Here is a 5,266-nt window from a genome sequence, read left to right on the forward strand (position 1 = left end):
TGCCTAAATTTTAGTTTGTATGACCCCCCTAACCTCCTGCAACCACCTCGGCTACGGAAACTGTGCGATCCAAATTTTGGTAGGTCATCCCATGCTTGCCACATGCAACTGGTCATTTAAATAGTCACCGCCTGGTTATGGCCAATCCCCCTTGTGGGTATGTGCCATTGTGTGAGGTCAACAACAACAACAACAAGAGGAAGAAGAACGAGAAGCGAGAGTGTGATGAAGTTTTTTTTTCCAAGTGATGTTTATTGTCTCAGGGCATAAAGGTTACGAAATGAGAGATGAGTAAGATGCCTAAATAAATGAAAAAAGGTGGGCTGATGTAAAGGAACCAAGTAGTGAACGTTGATATAGACCCTGTGTCCAGGCAATATATGAATCCGGATTGTCCGGTGAGAGACCCACCGCCGTTCGCAGTCTCAGCCTGTCTGTCTGTTGTTGCCAGGAAGAAAGAAAAGGAAAGTGCACAGGCCTGCCCACTGGCTCAAGCCGAGCCACAATCGCTACCACGTGCAGATAGTAGGAGAGTTCAAATATGGGATAGAAAGACAGGATAGTAAAGACACGCTAAAGACCCAGGCCGATCCCGGAGGCAGTGCAATACCGGGCCAACCGGTGGCGGAAGTGAAGCAACCTTCAAACACTCCGCCACATTTCCAAAAATAAGTCCAATTGGGACCCGTATCAGATATTCTACGGGGTCCCGTTCGCAGTTGGTGCTGCATAGCCTGTGCTGCAGTTGGTCTGTCCACTGCCTTTCGATTGGCGCTACATTGCTTAGACGAAGCAACTTGAGCGTGCGCAATGCAGTGAAAAATTTCCTTCTAGAAACGCAGCGACTCCCATTCTGAGTTTTTCTTTTCTTTTTTTGCCCCCCCCCCCCCCCCCCCAGTCAATGCAAACTTGAAAAATTACGTGTAATATATCAGAATTTGTACATATACCCATTGTTCCGTATTAGATGGCCTAGTTAACAGGCCCCCTGTAGTTCCGCCGTCCAATCTGTCAGGCTACTCACTAGTCCTCATTTTTTCCCTCTAAACTCTTCTGTTTCCTAAAATTCCGAGGTGGGATCAGCAATGACGATAGCATTGTGCTCTCGTGCAGTGGCCAGCATAGCTGATGCGTTCGCGCCGCCGCGGGTTCAAACCCAATCGCGGCAATATTTATTTTGTTTCTGCATGGTCTTTGGCGAAGGTCGCCTTCAAGGTCATGCTTCACAAACTCGGTGAGCCGGTTAGACCTAGTGAAGTGGTGTTTTCGCACTACAAACTTTATTTAAGGCCAGCAGTAAGGCACAGTGAAGAAGAACGCTTGGAGCTTGCCAGTCGTTTACAAATGCCGTTCAAAGAAACCACGTCTGTTTAAATCTGCCAAAAAGCTAGGTAGGTATATGAGTCTTACGGGACACCGCAACACTTATCAAACACGAGATTTTCTGAATGCCTTGGGACGTGCCTTGGAATGCAAGGGTGCACTGAAATGGTAGCAAAGCAATCAATACCTTGACATGTTGCTTGACGCGTTCCTTATAACGGCACAGAGAGCCGCGCGAGCTTATTATAGCTTGCATTTCATGTATGTGGTCGATTATGCCGTAATAAATGATGAAACAGTTATTCGTGCAAGTTTTTCAAGAAAACTGATATCCTTGGCTGATATATGTATATCAGCCAAGGCTATAGTTCCTGTTCCCATGGATTCGAAACAGTGAAAATGCCCACTGATATAGAAAACTAATCAGTAGGGGTAATTAGTGGTCATTGCGGAAAGTAAACCGCGCAGTAACTGTCTCACTTCTCGGTGGACACTTCAACCACAACCGTGAGGGAAGGAAGGAAGATGAGAGTGAAAGAAGGAGGGAAAGGTATAATGTGGTGCCGTGGTGGAGGGCTCCGGTGAAATGAATGCGGATTATCTCAGCTAATCCAGGATATGCAAAGCGAAAGCTGTCGATGTCATTATGTTCATTGGCGTTGACAACGTTCTAGACGCCGATGATTTTGAGGAAAGGAAGGGTGCATGAGCTATGCTCTTAGCGGCTGCCCCGCGGCTGAGGATATAAGCCGTGGCGCGGCCTCTCGCCTCGGTAGAAGGCGCAATGGAAGATGACGACGCGGCTGGTGCCGCGTGTGTAGCAAGCGGCATCTTAAGAGCCTACAGGAAGCTGCGGCTGCTGACCCCGAAGTAACTGCCTGGCGTGAGGCCGCCCGTCTACGTAAGAATGAAGAGCGGAGAGCTAAGCGCGTGTCGGAGACGCCCGAGGTATACGTAAAGAACGTCTCGCCGAGCGTCTTCACCTTCCACCAGCCGCGTCTTCTTCTTCCATTGCGTCTTCTGCCAAGGCGAGCGGCCGCTCCGTGGCTTATTCTCTGGCAAGCGGTTATATAGTCGGCCTCCGCGATAAACACGCTCTTGTGGCAAACGTCAAACGATGACGCATAGCGCGCGGCAGTGGCCACCTGCGCCGCGCGTGACGTCACTCGTGCTCCGACATACGCCGGCTCGCGCGAAGCGCGGTGTTGACTAGCGTAGTGAAGCTTTTCGCTTCGCTTCAAAAATTCTACCACCTTGGAATATTTAGCGTGCACTGACATCGCACAGCACACGGGCGCCTTTTGCGTTTCGCCTCCATAGAAACGCGGCCGCTGAGGTCGGGTTTCGAACCTGGGCACTCCGGCTCAGTAGCTGGGCGCCCTGACCACTGAGCCACCGCGGCGGGTCCCAGTACTACAACGCAGATAAGCCGTACGTATACGATTTCAATGAAAGGAGAGGACAGCCATTTCTTGCTTCCGTGTAGCACGAATACGCCATCCAACAGGGGCGCAGTGCATCCGACCAGTTCTACACGTAACGAGAAATAACTATTTTCGGTCATACATTCTGTTAAAAAATTGAGCCTGAACAGGTTCCCTGTCGTTTATCACGTTATACGTGATCCAAGTCGTATAATATCAAGCATGTCCAACATTCTCGGACTAAAATTTTGAACATGGGAAAACTTTAAGGTACAGTTATGGAAATATTGAATGGTAGCAAAGTCTTTCTTTTACAGCGTTTCCATTGCTCGCATCGAACAGTTAAGACTGCGATAGAAAACCAGTGGAAACGCTTTTTATACGATAGCAAAAAAAATGGAAGCCTGCTGACGGAGGACCTCCGGATATATTAATTGATTGTTATAGTGAAATCTTACAATATGTTTAAAAAATGCGTTCATAAACTCGTTCCCGCTCCAAAATGCTTTTGTCCAGAATGGTTGGGTAAGGCTTGCTGGCCACAGGTCGGTAACAACCAGCTGTGAAGACGGGCACAACACACAAACTGGGAAAAAGTTATTTCTTGGTTGCCTAGCACGCAGGTCGGAATCGGGCATCTGTCACGAAATAAATAAGTGCACCCCTTCCATTCCAAGCAGGGCCCCTGCCCTAAGCGATCGGGAAATTTCGTGTTTCGTCAATGCTGCCATATCCTAGAAGATTTTGAAGCGAAAGCTTCACTACGCTACGTTTTCAAGAGGGCAGCGTCAGTGCCATCACGTGGCAGGTTTCACGTGGCATGTCATGTGACCTACTGACGTCATCACAATCTGCCCACCGTGGCAGGTGGCAACTGCCCCATCGGGCATTTCATCGACGCTTTACAGACAATCCGCTCTGCAGTGTGTGTGGAGTTTGTTTCCATGCAAAGGAAGCTTTCGCTTCTCGCCAGGGTTAACCAAAGTTTAAACCACAGGTAATTTTTTACTGTTTTTTTTTAAACGGCCTGCCTGAAAGACTAGATGCCGAATGTCACATGAGGGCGCACGGTAGCCAAGGTGAAAAGCCGAAGGAGCCAGCCGTGGCGCGCGCACACGTTGCACGAGCTGGCTGAAGAAGAACACTGCGACCGACTCGAGTCGAAGTCTTTTCCCGGTTCTCCGCCGCAGCATCTTGCTTCTAACAGGTACGGGTGAGGATAGCCTTCTCCAGCTTCTTTAGCAGACCTTGAGTGAACTCGCCGGCATTCGGTGGAGTACTTCTGATTTATATCTACATGCTTATGTCGACGATCAATCAGGCGTATGCTGGATGTTAGGCCTGTCATTGAGTCTGGCTTGTGTGCCCACAAAATATGCACGCTGCTAACTGAGCCCAGTAGTTCTAACGTCGAATCGTCCTTTTCAAGTTTCCACGCCAAAGCATTTTTGCTCTGGGTCTTATGTGTCGTGGCTCTTTTGTCAATACCAGTGTGCTAGCTGATGAGAGGCCTGCTTCATCATTATCAGCCTGACTATGCCCACTGCAGTGCTCTCACATGTATCTCTAATTAACCCTGGCTCCCCGCAAACTTACTGATCTCATCCGCCCATCCAAGCTTCTGCCGCCCCCTGCTAGGCTTGCCTTCTCTTGGAATCCACTCCGTTACCCTTAAGGACCAGCGGTTACCTTGCCTTCGCATTACATGCCCTGCGCAATCCCATTTCTTCCTCTTGATTTCGACTAGGATGTCATTAACCCACGTTTGCTCCCTCACCCATTCTTCCCATGCACATACACATAGCTCCTGGATTCAGTTACTTTCGCCTTCAGCACAATTCTCCTATCCTGATTTAGCATGTGTCTTCGTCTTTGCTATACTTATCTACGAATTGGTGGCAACTCGCAATCTTGGCCAAGCTAATTAGTTCTTTCAGCCGTTCATCTCGAAGTCTTCCAGCCATGATTTCCTTGTCCTATGGCAAACGCGCGACCTCAGGTTGCAATGCCCAAACCGGGTGGCAAGCACGGGTACGGTGAAAAGCGCCACCGCGGGTCCAAGGGTTCAGCGCTCCCGCCTCCTGACCCCGGACCCCCAGAGACCGACATGGCCGCCGGCGTCACCGAGTCGAAGCCACGGGACAGCAGCCCCACCGCGCACGAAATCCAAGCGGATCCTGCAGCCTCCAACGAAGTGCAGGAGGAACCCGCGCGGGCAGTGGCCGTGGAGATCGCGGCCGGTCAACCGCAGCAGCAGGAGGGCCTCGGTGAACCGGTCATGCTTGGTGCGGCGTCATCTCGAGCGGCGGATCAGGACGATTCAACGACGACTGCATCTGTATGTACACGCAAGAGATGCCAATGGTAGCCTTAAGCGGGTTTCACTACAGCGGTGGCTGTGTATCTAATTCCTAATGTGTTAATGGCACAGGCCCTTTATGTCGCAACTCACAAGGTCGTTCGCATTCAACCGCTTATTTTAGATTGCGTGGTCTTTAGCAGGGTCGTAAGCTGGGCAT

The 5,266-nt window shown here is 50.1% G+C and overlaps 1 pseudogene; it reads right to left on the reverse strand.

Moving 5' to 3' along the window:
* Window positions 1-576: 576 nt before the first annotated feature.
* Window positions 577-698, reverse strand: LOC144135572 (U2 spliceosomal RNA; annotated as a pseudogene).
* Window positions 699-5,266: the final 4,568 nt, after the last annotated feature.

Source organism: Amblyomma americanum, chromosome 5 (genome assembly GCF_052857255.1).
Source record: "Amblyomma americanum isolate KBUSLIRL-KWMA chromosome 5, ASM5285725v1, whole genome shotgun sequence".
Taxonomy (NCBI): Eukaryota; Metazoa; Arthropoda; class Arachnida; order Ixodida; family Ixodidae; genus Amblyomma; species Amblyomma americanum.